This window comes from Phalaenopsis equestris, unplaced genomic scaffold (assembly GCF_001263595.1).
Source record: "Phalaenopsis equestris unplaced genomic scaffold, ASM126359v1 Scaffold000002, whole genome shotgun sequence".
Lineage (NCBI taxonomy): Eukaryota > Viridiplantae > Streptophyta > Magnoliopsida > Asparagales > Orchidaceae > Phalaenopsis > Phalaenopsis equestris.
This window is the reverse complement of record NW_018164444.1, coordinates 12,671,196-12,689,107: the sequence shown is the minus strand read 5'-3', so window position 1 is coordinate 12,689,107 and position 17,912 is coordinate 12,671,196. Positions and strand designations below refer to the sequence as shown.

Below are 17,912 nucleotides of genomic sequence, written 5' to 3'. Positions count from 1 at the left end.
TCTTTCCCTTGTAGCAATCGAGCTAAAAATACAAGTTAAAGGAAGCCCTAGATTGGAAAGCAAGAGGAAGAGGAAAGCTCAGGAGGAGAACTGGGTGAAATGAGATGAAAAGGGCTAAATTTTGTTTTTATATAGATCTAAGCGCCTAGGCGCTGGGATGGTCTCCTCTCATCTTCTCAAAACCCTGGTAAGATGATCTAAGCAAGAATGAAACGAAGGGAAACAGAGAAATCATTCATAAACACTTAAATTCTTTTTTCGATAATGTCGCAGAATATGGACATCAAGCAACGCTGAAAAGTCAGGCGCATTGTACAGTCCAAAAGACATCCTTCTAAAGGCAAAAGTCCCATAAGGGCTCGTGAATGTAGTCTTATCTTGATCCTATGTAGCTATGAGGATCTAATGGTACGTTGAATATCCATCTAAAAAACATTAAAATGGGCGACCAGCTAGCCTATCCGATATATGGTCAAGAAAGGGTAAGTGGAATTGATCTTTCATAGTGGCTAAGTTTAGTTTTTTATAGTTAATGCATATATAGCACCCAATGACATGCTTAGTAGAAATTAACTCATTTTGTTCATTCACTACAATAGTCGCTCATCCCTTGTTAGGTATACAATAGATAGGGCTAACCCAGACACTATCTGAGATGTGATAGATAATTGTTGTATCTAACCACTTCACAACCTCCTTAATAACTTCTTTCATAATAGAGTTTAATTTTCGTTGAGGTTTCGCCCTAGGTTTATGATTATCTTCCATAAGGATCCTATACATGCATATTGAATGACTAATCTCCTTAATGTCTGCTAGGGTTCGTCCAAAAGTTTTCTTAAAACTCTCAAAACTCTCATCAATTTCTACTCCTATAAACTTTGGAGTTCTGAGGATATAATAACAGACAAAGTAGTTGACTCCTCTAAGAAAGTTTACTTCAGATATTTTAGAAAGATTTTCATTTGTAATTCAGACGATTCTTCTATGGAAAGAACTAAAGTTATGAAATTTCCAGTGATTTCCAACAACTCAAACATCTCCCTGTAAATCCCCGGACTGGCCTCTAAAAGTAGAGATGATTCTTCCATAAGGTCATGTCTATCATCGTCAATTATGTTCTGCTCTACTGGATCAACCTCACTACTTTCCTGAAATTGGCTTCTACAAAGTCGGTCCACTAAATCCATCCTAAAATGGAATACTCATTTGATTTAGAAGGGAATTTCATAGATTTTAATATATTAAAAATAACCTCATGATCATTCACCCCCATAGTCAACTCTCCCTTCTGAACATCAATCATCGTCCTAACAGTGGCTAGGAAAGGTCTGCTTAAGAGGATGTGTATCTCTTTATTCTCCTCCATATCTAAAAAATAAAGTCAACATGGAAGATAAAATTATCTACTTTAACAAGTACATCCTCTATAACCCCCAGTATAGGTCAAAGATCAGTCAGCAAGCTGAAGGGTTACAGTTTTAGGCTGGATTTCTCCTAATCCTAACCTTTTAAAAATCAACAATAACATGAAATTAATATTGGCGCCTATGTCGCCTAAGGCCTTCCCAAAATTTATCTCCTATTAAGTTTTTGAGGGAATGATAAAACTACCAGCGTCTTTAATTTTTTGAGGGAGTTTTTCCTGTATGATAGCACTGCACTTCTCGCTAAGTGCTACAGTTTCAAAGCCTCGTAGCTTTCTTTTCTTATTCAGGATATCTTTCATAAACTTAACATAGCTAGTCATCTGCTCTAAAGCCTCAACAAAAGAGATATTGATAGTCAACTTCTTAAACACTTCTAAGCATCGGGAAAATTATTGATCCAATTTGTGATTCTGAAATCCCTGCAAAAATGGTGGAGGCGGTCTTTCTAAGTCTTTCCTAAGGGTGGTGAGGCAAGTTTTTCTAAGTCTTTAGAAGAGCTTTCAATTGAACTTTCAGGCTCAAGGTTCTCTTCCACCACGTCATGCTCTTTCCTACTCACTTTCTTCAACTCTCTTTCACTTCTCACCTGAATGGTTTTCACATGTCCTTTACTCTTCTCCTTTAGGTTAACCTCAGTGTTATTAGAAAGTGTTTCTTGAGCTGGGAATTTGGTACTTAACCCAACTGTTTTTCAATATTCCTAATGACAGCATCTTGACTCTGCTATAGATTCCTCATTTACAAAACGACTTCCTTCAACGATAACTTATTTTCCCTAAACTGTTGATTTTGGTTAAAGCCAGGTAGGTAAGGAGATGCCTACCCTTAGAAGAGACCCAAGATGTGAATAAGAAATGTCATGATTATGAATTTGGAGGTTATTTTGGGCTTTATAGAACTGTATCTAAGATTATACAATCTAAATTTTACTGGCCTACTCTATTTAAGAATGTAAATGATTATCTCAAGAAGTGTGACAAATGTTAATGAGTAGACAATATTTCGAAAAGAGATGATATGCTCTTAAACTATACATTAGAAGTGGAAATTTTTAATGTTTGGGGTTTTAGATGATATGCCCTTTTATACCTCCACTAGGAAATATTTATATTTTGGTGACAGTGGATTATTTGTCAAAGTGGATTGAGACTGTTGATTGTGAGGCTAAGAGTTTCTAAATTCTTGAAGAGGAAGGTGATTATTAGTGATCGGGGGCCGCTTTAGGAATAAGAGAATTGAGACACTAATTGACAAATATGGAATAATTCAGAAGATATGCACTGCTTACTACCCTCAAACTAGTGGACTAGCAGAGGTATTTAATAAGGAAATAAAGTAAGTCGTAGAAAAGACTATTAACCTCAATAGGAAGGATTGAGCTTTAAGATTTGATGATGCTTTATGGGCCTATAGGACTATTTATAAAACTTATATAGGAATGACTCCTTATAGGCTCATATTTGAGTAGGTTTGTTATTTATCTTTTGTACTTGAGCATAAAGTATATTAGGTGATTAAAGAATTTAATTTTAATTTGAAAGATGTTATTGACAAACGATGAATACAGTTAAATGAACTTGATGAGATTAGGGAAAAACTTATGAAAGTGCTAAAATATATAAGAAAAAATTAAAGAAATGACATGATCAAAAGATTCTTAGAAAAAAATTCGAGCCTGGACAGAAAGTGTTGTTGTACAATTATTGATTGAAACTATTCCCAAGAAAACTTAAATTCAAATAGTCGGTGTGTGGAAGGTGAGGTAAAAGTTATGATATGTAGAAGGGATTGGGAGCAATTTTACTCTTCTTGATTCTGATTTGGTAGAAATTATAAACATTTTGACTCATGATAGGGGTGTGTGAAGGGTGGGAATGATGTTAAAATTAATTTTCCTTCCTCTGCTTTGAACGTTATGTCCAAAGCTTTGCACTAGTTTATTTTTGTCAAGATTTTCCCTTCTACAAATTTGAGTGAAGTTACTAGAGATAGGGTTGTATTAAATTTTTATATTCAAACGAGAAAATCAGTAGATGTAGTATCCCTAATCCATCATTTTTTCCCGAATGTGGCAAAATGGAGATCTACTATCGGTCTTGGCCACCCCTCTACTGTCTTCACTCTGTGTCAAAACTCTGGTGTTGCTTTTGAGAGTTGGGAGGAGCAGCTCCCACCCCTTGAAGCCCATTTCTAAGAAAAATATTGAGATTTATAGGCAACATGATGTTTTTGAGCGAGGTGAAAGTTCCTCTGCCACTAGGCCTCACACCCCTTCTATTATGGCTTCTATGGCTGAGCGATTGGAGAGGCTAGAGCATGATGCCTTCATTATATAGGAGAAGATGTATGATTTGTCGGACAGTTTTCAGGCTGCCCAATTAAAGATGTATAAAAGAAACCGCTTGTTAGGAGATGAGAATCCTATTGCTTTCAGTCTCCATATGTGCCTTATAAGAACACTCTCTAGCCCATGGAGGAGGATCAGGAGGAAGAAGAGGAAGGAGATAATGAATAAGGTATAAGTTATATGGGTTGTTCTCTTAGGGATCTTTTATTGATTTGAGCTTTAGGTGTTGCCAATTTGAGCAGGTTGCCAGTTTTCAGGCTGCCCAATTAAAGATGTATAGAAGAAACCGCTTGTTAGGAGATGAGAATCCTATTCTTTTTCAGTCTCCATATGTGCCTTATAAGAACACTCGCTAGCCCATGGAGGAGGATCAGGAAGAAGAAGAGGAAGGAGATGATGAATAGATTATAAGTTATATGGAGTGTTCTCTTAGGGATCTTTTATTGATTTGAGCTTTGGGTGTTGTCAATTTGAGCAGGTTGCCAATTTTCATGCTGCCCAATTAAAGATGTATAGAAGAAATCACTCGTTAGGAGATGAGAATCCTATTTTTTTCAGTCTCCATATGTGTCTTATAAGAACACTCGCTAGCCCATAAAGGAGTATCAAGAGGAAGAAGAGGAAGGAAATGATGAATAGGGTATAAGTTATATGGGTTGTTTTCTTAGGGATCTTTTATTGATTTGAGCTTTGGGTGTTATTGAATATTGTGCTTTGCTGGACTGGTGCTATTTTGCTATTGCTTGTTTCATTTTAGTTTTTGTTGATTTGGTTTATGTTCTTGTTGAAATATGCTATTTTGGTAATATGTCATGTTGAAATGTGGTGGAACTTTTATTTCTATATCTTTGTTGTTGGATATTAATGGTTGTAATTAGTTAAAACTCTGTTATGTATTTCCAGTTGTTGTACCGATGCAAATTTTATGTGTTGTGTTGTTTTTTTTTTTTATTTATATTCATTTCTTGTGAATTGTTAACTTGTAAATGTGACACATGTATTTTTTTTGCTATTGTTCTATGCTTTTAATTTTGTTTTATTTTTGTAATTTCATGTGATTAAGTTTGAGGGGATGAATATTGCTAGAATTTGTTCCTCTGTAAACAAAACACTATAATTTGATACTTGATGACATATTTAGAATGAAATGAATTTGGAACCACAATAATCTTAATAGAAAAAGGAGCATAGTTTTATAACGAACAGGAATAGAATCCTATTGAAATAAATTGATCTAGATGCAGAATGCTCTCTGAAAATTCTCCAAATTATTTAATCGTCATAATTAATTTTCAAGAAGATTTAATTAAATAGGTAAGTTAATTGTAGATAGTAGATGTGATCTTTTTGAAAAATTTAGCCTTCATTTTATTTGAATTTGAATTTAATAATTTATAATTTATAAGACTTGAATTAAAAGAGGGGATCTTGGAGTATTTTAGTTTAAGGAGATTGTAATAAAATTCAAAATTATTAAAGGCTAATCCAAATATAGTGATCCTCTAGGATGTGAATGAAAAAAAAATAATTATTTAAAAAGAAATGGGATTGAAAATATTCATCTCACGGAACTAAAGAGAAAAGAAAAGAAAAAGAAAAAAGTTATAAATGTAAAACGTCGAGGAAAAACTTGAGCTACTTTAACAAAAATTGGTTTTACTACTATTCTTTTAAATTAAAAGCTTTTTTAACATTCTTTTAATTAATTTTGTTTATATGTTTATAAATTATTAACAAATTATCTTATAGGGGACTAAATTCTCTTGAATTTTACATCTTGATTATATTAGTTTAGCAAGTTATTAAATCTCTTGGAGTGAATATACGATTGAATAACATTTGAAGAAGTTCAAAGTTATGAAGAGCATGTGTCAGAATAATTCAATAGAAGTTTTTCATTATAAACTATATATTTGGAAATTTGATTGCAAGTGGTCACTTATTTGATTTCTTTTCACCTATGTCCAACATGGTCTAATACTTTTGTTTTGTTGATATTTAGAGATAAGTAACCCTTTGTGGGGGGTTTTGATGCGTTGTTAATTTTGCACTTGTTATATGTATTTTTGAATTTAGGAAGGTTTTTGTTATTTTTGTTAATGGTAGCAGGAAAGGAGAAGAACAGGAATCGAATTGGAACATAATGGAGATTGAAGTAAGAACTTGATTATTGGGCGCTTAGGCGCTTGACCACTGGCACATGGGTGTCAGAAACCTCTTAGCACAAGTTGTTACCGAGAGACTGGCGCTTAAGCGCCAAATACAAACTCTTACTCTGGCAATCACTGGGGGCCTAGGTGCCCTAACTTGAAAGTGACAGTTAGTGCAATTCGGACTTCGAGGAAAATGTGAAGAAATATATAAACTTTGACATCGAAGTGAAGGGGACTCTTCAATTACATTTTCTTCTGTCATTTTTCTGAGAGAGGAATTGAATGAGAAGTCTAAGGAAGATCGATCAAGTTGAGAGAAGTGAGAATTTTAGAGAGTTTGTGTGATTGTATGCTTGTAATCTCAACTTCTCAGGATTGAAGGGAGATAATTTGTGAAGTTTTATTTTGTAATTGCTTTTATTTTCTTTGTAAAACTTTTGTATTGTTATTTCTCTTTCAATCAATTAATCAAGTTGGTGTGTTCAAGCATGCATAGTGAATATACTATCCTTGGAATGGGTAGATATGAAAGATGAATGTGGAAGTTTCTTTATATATTTGTGTTGACTAATAATGGATGATGATTAATTTGTTGCACTTCATTTACATTTCATTAAGTGAGGTGTTAATATTTATCTTGAGTTATTAATCTCGGAAGAGATGGTAACAGAATAGATAGAGTTGATCACATTAATTGGTGGAATAAAAATATATCTACTAACATAATGCAAACTTATAGGGAGATATTTGAGCATGGGTTAAAGGTTAGTATTAGGGAACTAATATGATTTTTAGCCACTTTTTCTTATTTCACCAGAAGGGGATAAGGAGAGTTTTTGCTCCTGATTTTCATCCATATATTCAGTTAACTTTTTCATTTGTTGACTTATTGAACAATTTCATGGAGATTTTCTCAAATGCCTGAACTCTTTGTTTGTTTGTTTTTTGTTGACAACTTAGAATTTTCTTTTAGAACTTAAATTAAATCAACATTTCAAGTTAGGATCAACATTTATAAGCTAAAAGTTTTCTTCTTAGACTTTTATCGTTCCTTGTCGAATCGATAACCGGACTCTAATCTCCATACTACTGATACGCCACATATACTTGCATGAGCCCCCCGTGTTCTGCAGCACCAAATGCGTGTCAAGTAACCCTAACTGGTTTAACTTCCTAGAGACAGCCGCTACTTGGGAAGTCAATATTGAAAGAACATCTGTGTCATGTACGTTGGCCACCTTCCTAAGATTCACTAGACCAAAAGGCCATTAAAAATTTTTAGTCGGCATCTTCTTAATCAAATAATAAGCCTCATTAAAAGGTTTAAACATAAGAGAACCACCTACAGTAGCTTCTATGCTTGACCTGAGAGATCCTATTAACCCATAATAAAAAATCTAAATTTATCAACCAATCTGGTAAAGCATGATGGGGCACTTCCTAAAGAGTTCCTTGAACATTTCCCAGACTTCATAAATAGATTCATCTTCATGCTGGCAAAAAGGGGTAATGTTGTTCCTAAGTTTGACAGTTTTTGAAGGTTGAAAATACTTTGCTAAGGATTTCTGGGCAAGCTCATTCAAAGTCTTAATTGATTCAGGAGCTAAGGAGTTTAGCTACATTTTGGTTTTATCCCTCAAGGAGAAAGAGAAAAGCCTGAGCCTCACGACATCTTTGGAGATACCGTTGTAACGAAATGTAGAGCATAGCCTGATCATCAGAATATGTCCCCCAAATTGATTATTCTGCATCATTTGGATGATAGCAAGCTTCAGTTTGAAGGTGTTGGCTTTTGCGGCAGGGGTGTGGATACTAAGATGGATTTGGTCTATCGTAGGATTGACATAGAGTCTTAAAGGTCGAAGCATGTTGTTCTGATTATGGAGTTTAGGATTGTTATCGGGTGTGTCAGCCATTTCTCCTTAACTTTATTGTCATCTTTTTAGTTTTATGATTTTTGTAACAGTTCTCTCTAACTCAGGGTTGTAGGGATAAGTCCTAAAGGTCCTGAACTATGCATACACTAACTATGTTCAACTAGCAAAGTATCCCTATGCTAAAGAGAATAATAGACAATTCAAACAAAAACAACAAAATCAAAATAAATTACCAAATCAAGAACACCTAAACAAGAAGTTTTATGTAGGAAATAAAAGTAAGAAACAAAACAAGTGCATAATCAAAGAAATTTAAAACAGGATGATTTTTGGATTTTACAAGGTGACACAGAAAAATTAGAGAACGGAAAACAGTAAATGCTACATTTTTGAAGTCTAAGTCCTAAAAGTTCAACTAAAATTTTGCTAAATCAAATTCACCGTCGTTCCTCGACAATGACGTCAAAAACTTGACACGAACCTGATCCTGCAAAGCAAAGGCGGCTCACGTAGTATCGGGATTAGAGTCCGATTGTCGATCCCAGATGAATCTAATTAAGAAAATTTGTAGCCTATAAATATTGATCATAGCCATAAATGTTGATTTCATTTAAGTCGTAAAAGAAAATTCTAAGTTATCAACAAAGTAAACAAAATGTTCTTCAAGTATTTGAGAACTCCCTTGGAATTGTTCAATTAGTTAATAAATGAAAAAGTTAACTTAATATATGGATGACAAACAGAAGCAGAAACCTTCCTTATGCCCTTCCAGTGGAAAAGAAAAAGTTGCTAAAAATTAAAGCAGTTCCCTAATACCAACCTTTTACCCATGCTCAAATCTCTTCTTAGAAGTTTGCATTAATTTAGTAGATATATTCTTATTCCACCTATTAATTTGATTAACTCTATCGATTCTATTACCCTTCCGAAATTGGTAACTCATGACAAATATCAATACCCCACTTGACCAAAGTGAAATATAAATGAAGTGCAACAAGTTAATCAGCATCAATTATCAGTCAACGCAAATCTATAAAAAAAATTTCACATCATCTTTCCTATTTCCCCATTCCAAGGAAGAAGTGATAATTTATTCATGTTTGAACTCACCAACTTGATCAATTGATTGAAAGAGAAATAACAATACAAGTCTTACAAAAAAAATGAAAGCAATTATAAAATAAAACTTCAAAACTTATCTAAAAAAAATGATTGAAGTTCAGATTACAAGCATTCAATCACGCTAAATCACTCGAATTCTCATTTCTCTCAACTTGATTGATCTTTCCTTGGATTTCTTCTTCAATTTCCCTCTCAAAAAAATGACTGAGATCGAAGAGCCCCCTTCACTTCAATGTCAAAGCTTAGATATCTCTTCACGTTCTTCTCATAGTCCAAATTGCACTAATTGTCACATTCAAGATAGGGCGCTTAGGCGCAGCCGCTTGGGTAGGAGCTTGTATTGGGCGCCTAAGCGCCAGCCTCTCGGGTAGCAGCTTGTGTTAGGATGTTTCTAGCGCCTAAGCGCCAGTGGCCAAGCACCCAGGCTCCCAATAATCAAGTTCTTGCTTCAATTTCCATTCTGGCCCAATTGGATTCATGTTCTTCTTCTTTCCTACTGCCACTAACAAAAACCTTCCTCAAAGTGTAATATCATCATATTAAATGCAAAAATAGTGTAGAATTAACAACACATCACAAAGTTGGGTTAGAACTTCTCCAGCCGAAACTTAGATGTAGATCACATCATCCCCACATTATATGGTATAAAAGCACAATCGAAGAATCTGCATTAAACAATTATAGAATTTAAAATATGTATGCAATTTTATGTCATTATAAATCTACTTATCCATATAATCCATAGAATAGTAGGTAATGCATTATCATGTAACTAATTCCATTTAAATTAATCTGCTAAACTTTATATTACATTTTTTATTCTAAGGTTCTGACATTGTTCAATGTTGGTTTGGCCTCTTGTAGAAGAAGTCATTCCAGGTATGTTTTTCTGCAAAAGCTATATTCATCTCTCTAACATCTATATTCATATTATTCTATATAATGGAGAGAGGAAGCAGAAGTCTTTCCCGGGATATTCTTCTATAAGCGGCCAACCTCAGTATTGTAAGATTATGTGCTTCTCATCATGCAAACCATCTTAATTCCTTTACATTTTTGGGGTGCATATATATATATATATATATATGTTTTACTGTAATATTATAATTCTAATAATGTGATCTCACAAGGGCACCACTTTATATGATATTTTGTACCCGTTGAAACTCAAGGAGTGGCCCATCACATTCCTAGTCAAGAACGAAGGCATCAGGATAACAGTAAGAGTCTGGAACATAGGTACATATAATAAATATAATATTATATGCACTTATTTACTAATTTTTTTCAAACATACATTTTGAAATGAGCTTCTGTGGCATCTATAGGTGGAACAAAAAATAATCTACAAGAGATGCTTCAATTTGTGGTTCAAGTTTTTTGGGATAAGATTAATGCTTTGCAACAAAGCTAAGTTTGTGTATTTGCTTAGTCTTGAATTTTAATATATTGTGTTGCACTGAATGCAACAAAACTAATAGAATGAGATAATGCACAAGTGATCTTGGAGCAATATAACATATAAATTATACTTCAAATAGTTGAATCATGCACGGTTCAAGTCGCAAGTTAGTACACCCAAGTCATACTTATATGTTAACACATTATTGAGTGCACTTACAAGGTTGTGTTTTGGTGATAATAATAGATACTTCAGATGATACATGCGATGGTATAAGTCATGAGCATAATTATATATATTAATGTCATTAATAGAACCACTCATAAATTATTACCCAGATTAGAGAGGGTGATGTTACGTTGATATAATCCTTATATTTTATCAAGGAAGTTCATGTACTTATTCATATATTTTTCAAGTATTATTTTTGATTTCATAACATACATATTTCTTGGAGAATGAGGGATAGCTCTTTCCTTTTTTGGAAGAGGTAAAGATACAATCTTTTTACATCCAATTAATATGTGTGTCATCCTCCTAGTTTCTTCTGGACTTGGGGTTGTTATGATACTTTACACAATTACATACGACGTCATTTAAGTTCTTACCTTTACATTTTGGGGTGCCATATGACCAAATATCTTTGGTATCACATTATCGAGATTGTATTGGATGCTAACTTCGTCGCAACCTAAGCTACAACAAGAAATGATACAAATCCAAGTAGTCACAACATATAATAAGAGGGAGGTCATTGTTGAAGACACAATAGAGCATCATCTATGTGAACAATCTACTTCAAGCTCAATGATCATTACACTCTTGAGGCTGATGTCATTTTAAGCATACATAAGAGGCATTAGTTTCATTTTTTTTTTATTGTTTTCTATAAATTACTATATTTACTAGGCACGTTGCATGTTCTTAAAGATAATAATTCATCATTTATTTAATAACATATGTACTTATCTTTAATATTTGTACTTGATAATTGCAAATAATAGTAAGAAATATTAAATAGTATTAATTAAAATCAATAGCATTAATTACATCAAAATTAAAGCCCAATTTAAAAAATTAATAGGTACATAAAATATTACATAAATTTTGAATAACATTTTTAAACAAAATTAACTTAAAATTTTAATATTTCATTTAAATTTAATTTTCTAAAGAGATTAAAACAAGGTCAACATAGCTTAAAAAACACTAAAAAGAAATCGTGCATATGCGACCCTATTTCTATGGATGTTAAATTGAGAAACATGGCCGTGGGATATTAATTTATGTTAAAATCAGTGCTTTAAAAATGGAAGTCATTGGATATCTATCTCCATGGCCTTCTATATATAGAACACAGAGGACGTCTTAGTCATCCACATTTCTCAAATGCACAATTTGATCAGCTGATTTTGAGGGAGTTTCCTTGGAGAGCAGCAAGAAATTTTTGTTGGACAATTTTAACGAGGATGTGTTAAAGGGGGCCTTCAAAGGGAGTTGCCCCAAGGTTGTGAAAAAGCTCGTGAGGACAAAGAGCACGAAGGATATGACCCAACCTAAAGGGGTAAGGTGGAAGAAGTAGTTGGCATCAAAGAAAAGACATATAGTGGACAACAATGAAGTTGGGTCATCAGATTCGTTGACCAACAGGAAGGAGTTAGGATAGGTGGATTGTCTGTTGTTGTTTTGACTCCAGCCCCTATGGTGCCCCATGATTTTCCAGTTGAACATTCAATGGGACAGAACCACCTCAGGGTTAAGTTGTTGGAGCTCCCCAAGGTTAGGCATCTGTTCTGTAACTGGGCCTTATTGACAAGTCTGGACCAATTGTGGTTCTGGACTTGGGGCTTTGGGGCATATCTGACGGGCGTCCCATTGGGTCCTGGTCAGAGTTGTCTTTCCTACATATGGTCATAAATAGATCAATACTTGGGTATGTTGAAAAGGTTCATTATGATTAAATTGTTTTTCTATAACGACTCTTTGTTTGTTTTAACAAGTGAAAAGTTTGTCGGTGTTGACTCCCGCGCCACAAACCAATCGCACTTGCATTGGATTGCCATGGAACAACGGCCACTTGCTTCAAATTAGGCATCCCCATGCTACTCAGGTGCACATGTGCTACGTCCTCAGCATGCCTGCCCTTCCCTTTTTGTCGCAACATGGCCTGGGACAGAGCGAGCATAATACATGATGAGTCTAAGTTGGATCCAGCACACCTGTGCCCGGAAAGTATTGCGCCCGAGACCATCTACCTCCCATGCGCCCTAAGCACCCCAGTGCCCCTGCACTCATTTTCATTACTTAGCTGCACCCGCATCGGGATCATGACACACCTACACAAGACCCTTTATAACATTAGTTGGGGGGACAGTTCAACATTTTTCCCAGCTTGCCCCTTTGCACCGAAAAATCACCGAAGTGCCCCCGCTACACTCGGAAATCACCTTTGGCCACTCCATGAAGCTGCCAAAGGTTCATATCAGTGTTTTCTTAGCTCCGATGAGGTATGATCTACGTGTTTGGGTAATTTTCTTATCATGCATTGTGGGCCTCACTTTCTACATTGGTTCCAAAATCATTGCTCCAAAAACCAAGGGTAAACTGAGTGTTGGACTGGTGAGAGGAATAAAGAAAGAAAGAGAAGTAGATTGCACAATAACACAAGTTCTCTTAGAATTGGTTTCGTAGTCCTTTTCTGGAAGAATTGACCCCCTATTATAAATTCTATGGGGGATCTTATAAGTTACATATTTGTCCATGTCCTAATAGGAACGTTGCAAGTAATTAATGCACCGTTACATTTTTACATATTTATAACAAATTCTAGGATTATTTAATATTTGTAGTTGTTGTTGGCACTATTTCGTGTTCATAAGTGTTTGAAATGGGTTATTAATAATTTATAGATGTTAGCATTCGGTCGTCTGATAATCGTTTGATCGGTTGTAAGGCATTTGGTCGGCTGAAAGTTCTTCGTTCAATTGAATGTCTTCGGTCGCCCTTCTCGATGAGATTCGCCGTAGAGACCTTCTTATCGTTAGGATGAACTTAAACCATCAGGTAGAGGGTGTGTTAATATTAATTTGATGGGCAGCTTTCATTCGTAGAAGATGTCTTCATAGAGAATTGATAAGATATTATAATCAGTCGGCCCATGATTCCGACCAAATGAAACGATGTTTAACGCCTCTATCTTTTAATGTTCCAATGCAATCCTTTAATACCTTCTTAACGATATTCGATGAATTTTCTCAAGATTCATGTGGTCATATTTTCGATATAAAATAATATAATTTCAAATAACATTTCGAATAGTGACACTAATATCGTCATAAATAGAAGTTATAAAAAATTGGACAAAATAATAGAAAGTAATATGTTGATGAATATATTGAGATTTAACATCTCAAGTAGTGAAAGAAAGTACATCGACGATCCATTTAATTCAAATATGACTATTTTCAGTAATATCAAAGTTATTTTTATTTCATTATTAAAAAAATTAAATTTATTAATAGAAATACTTATGAGAAATAGAAAAAAGATGATTTATTTACGTTATATTTCGGACCAAAGTTGCAAATTTTGACTGATGTATGGATCCAGCAGTAATGGGCCCGCAACCAAAGGCTAAGCATGCTTCCTTTTCCGTGGGCCCAACTAATAAGTGGCCTTTTGGTAATAGATATCACTGCCATCTCTCCAATCTAACGCCAAGATGCGATTTTTTATTCCAGTTCATCAACTCCAGCAGGCTAACACGAGTGGGTCCCAATAAATTACTATAACAACTTCACATTTTTCTTGAAACACGTACTTTAAATATCACGAAGAATTGATGGGCGAGAATGGAGCGCTGAGATCTCTGAAGAATGAGGTTTCCAATTACACGCCCTGCATAAGTTTTAAACTAGCGACGGTCAGTGCAGTCGTCACGTTTTATTTACGAATGACGAAAAACCCCTCCGAAATCTCCCGAAATTAGGGGCTTAAACGACACAAATAAGAGCGAGCAAAGCGACGTCTCAAAAAAAATATTGTTGTTTGTATCCGATTCATTTATATTTTACATACAAAAAATATGTTAGCGTTCGGTTCATTTGTTTAGCGAGTTGAATAGAACCTATTTGTGAACAAAAAATTGTTTTGACAGTCATAATCACGCAGTCGTATGATATTAACAGCTTGGGCAAGATTTAAATCTGGTAAATTATATTTAAATATTATTTAAATATAATTTAATATATTTTTATTTTATTGTTTAATTAATAATTTTAATTTATTATAAATCTTTATAGTCTTGTAAGCAATTAATTCTCTTAAAAATACGTAAAAATTCTCTCTTTCTCTCTCTCTATATATAATTGATGAGTAGTATTTGGAGTCAAAACGAGCTTAACACGGATGAAAAAAATTTTATTTGTGTTCAGCTCGTTTTTAAATCGAGCGCCAAAAAAAAATTCTTGTTCAGCTTGTTAACTTAATGAACGAATCGAACACAAGCTTCTTCATGAGCTGAACACGAGATATTTACATACAATCTGACAGCCCTACCCGAAATTAAGAGAGAGAGAGAGAAGCCTTTTCGCGCTGAGTTTTTAGATTATTTTGTAGCGTCATCATTACGCTAGGTGAAATCGTGAAATCAGAGTTATTTTAAAAACAATTAATTTGAATTTATTTTATTTTATTTTGGATACAATTATATGATATATCTAAGTTTTAAATTCTATAAACATAAAAAAGAAGAATCCCTTGACCGCAAATTTAACCGGAGCGCACGTGCGTCATCTACATCAATTATAAGAAGTTCTGCTGTTGTAACAAATTAAATAATATCCAAACATTTGCTTGCTATGACGCATCACTTAATTGACTGTTAATTTTGATAGCTTGATGATGGCAATCTTTTAGTACTGAAATGAGGAAGGACAAAGATTCCTTTTAATAGACAAACATACAAGAAAGATGAGTCATTGGCTTGTGATACAACAACAACAACAAAGCCATTTAGTGTCTTATTTAGTGTCATATTTTTATGTAGTTATAATAAATTGAGATCATTTTTATATAATAAGTCCAAGTCTTCCTAAGTCTACCCTGCCTTTTCTAACATAAGCCGAATCTAAAACATCTACTATCCTAATCGGATCATCAGATAGTCAACGTTTAATGTGACCAAACCATCTAAGACAGACTTTCTCTAATTTTGTCTGTCACAGAAGCTACACCAACCCTATCATAGATATATTCATTTCGTATTTTGTCTCTAAGTGTAAAGCCACTCATCCACCTAATCATTCGCATCTCGGCCACACTTAACTTGGTATTATGGTTCTCTTTTAAAGGCCAACATTTAACGCCATGGAGCATTGCAGGTCTCACCACCGTCTTATCGTCTTATAAAATTTTCTCCGTCTTATAAAATTTTCTTTTCAGTCTAAGCGGTATTTTTCTATCACACAAAAGGCCTGAAGCATTCCTCCACTTCAACCAACTAACTTGAACTCTACTATTAACATCTCTATCTATATCACCACTGTTTTGAACAACATACCCAAGATATCTAAATCGTTCACCACACATTTTAATAATTTGATCACCCAACCCAAAGTTACAATTCTGTCACTAGAGCTACTACTACTAAAATTACATTCCATGTATTCATTTTTAGTTCTATTAAAATGAAAACCTTTAGACTCTGATGTAGACCTCCATAATTCAAGTTTTCCCTGAGCTTTTTCTCTCTTCTTATCCACAAGAAGGATATCATTAGCAAAAAAAATACATGAAGGCACATCCTCCTGTAAATATCTAGTAAGGTCATCCATAACTAAAGAAAAAAGATATGGGCTTAAGGCCAATCCCTGATGTAATCCAAAAGAAATAGGAAAATATTTGGTCAATCCTCCTTCAGTTCGAACGCAAGTAACGGCTATAGTATACATATCTTTAATGACTTGAATAGTTGAATGTAAGTCATATCAACTCCTTTCTTCTCAAGAACTCTGCAAAGGATGTCTCTTGATTATCGTAAGCTTTTTCTAAATCAATAAAAATCAAATGTAGATTTTCCTTATTACCTTTGAACTTCTCCATCAAACCTCTCAATAAATGTAGAGCTTCATAGTAGGCCTGCTCGACACAAATCCAAATTGATTATGAGAAACCCTTGTAATACGACTTAACCTATGTTCAGTTACCCTCTCCCATAATTTTAAAGTTTGACACATGAACTTAATTCCTCTATAATTTGCGACTATTGCGCTTCCCCTTTATTTTTATTGATGGGGAAAAAAATACTCTTCGTTCACTTGTCGAGCATCTTTTTAGTTTTTAAAATGATATTAAGAGTATAGTAAGCCAAAAAACTCCCAAATCTCCCAAATATTTCCACACTTCAATTGGGATATCATCAGGTCCCACAGACTGTCCACCCTTTATTTTCTTTAATGTCTTCTCGACTTCTTTTTTACTAATGTGACGGTAAAAATGAAATGTTTTATTATTATTAATGATATTAGGATCACCAAGGTCGATCGTATTTTCATAAATTTCATTTAAAAGTTTATCAAAAATAATATTTTTTTTATTATGTCCCCAATAAATGTATGTTTAGGCATAAAATAAAATAATTATTATTGGCCTGTGATACATAAATAAATAAAAATTCTTAACATGTCCATTTAAAATAATAATAGTAATATTTGTTATGTCGTCAATAAATGTACATTTAAGCATGAACCTTGATGTGATTTGGATAATAGAGCTTTTAACATCGAATGCAAGATCATCTAAGCTATAATGTTAACAAATTTATGGTTAAATTGAGCGCCTCGATAATACAAGTTTAATTACACTGAAAGTGATACAATTCTAGTCTAAATAAGCATAGGTAAAGTTTTTGAAGTGTAATTGAAGGCTTTAGTGCATTAATTGGAAGGCCAAACACTCTTTAAATTTGGTATGCTAATAGTCAATCTAGTAGCTAGATAAGAGAGCTTAAGATTAATTTCAAATTCATTAAGATACTAAAATGCCAAAAAGAAACATATGATTAAGAGAATCAACTTGGACTTTATGGTAGTATTTTGGGATCTTGGCCGAATTTATCAATATATGTCTCTCAAAAACTATAAATAAGCTCTTATTCCCTACAAATAAGTTGGGAGGAGAATATAAGAGCGAGCTAACAACTATGACTTGTCTTGTGGAGAGAAGTGCAAGCGAACAATCACTAGTCATTTCCAATCACCACCCACAATTGTTGCAACCAAGTATAATTAATATAGTTCAACTATGATTGTTGTATCCACCAATTATGGCTCTTATAACCGACTAAAACAGTAGTAACCATCAACTAAAGTTTTTGCAGTCCAATTATGGTTGTTGTAGCCAAACTACCATATAGTTGTGATCATCATTTCTAATCTTATCTCCTCCATTTTAGGTGAAGGGCAGATATATGTATAACTTTTAACTTTCTAGTGGATTACTATGATTGGGCCAGTCTCGTAGTTTTTTTCACATTAAAAGTTGGTTGTCACTTGCATATATATATATATATATATATATATG

The 17,912-nt window shown here is 33.9% G+C and overlaps 1 long non-coding RNA gene across 1 annotated transcript in view; it reads left to right on the top strand.

The window, feature by feature from the left end:
• The window catches only part of LOC110038887, a 20,711-nt gene extending 10,547 nt beyond the window's left edge, over positions 1-10,164 (top strand). The window contains exons 3-4 of the long non-coding RNA XR_002295465.1: positions 9,878-9,934; positions 10,060-10,164. This is a non-coding gene — a long non-coding RNA (uncharacterized LOC110038887). The remainder of the gene's footprint in view (positions 1-9,877; positions 9,935-10,059) is intronic.
• The last annotated feature ends 7,748 nt before the right edge of the window (positions 10,165-17,912 follow it).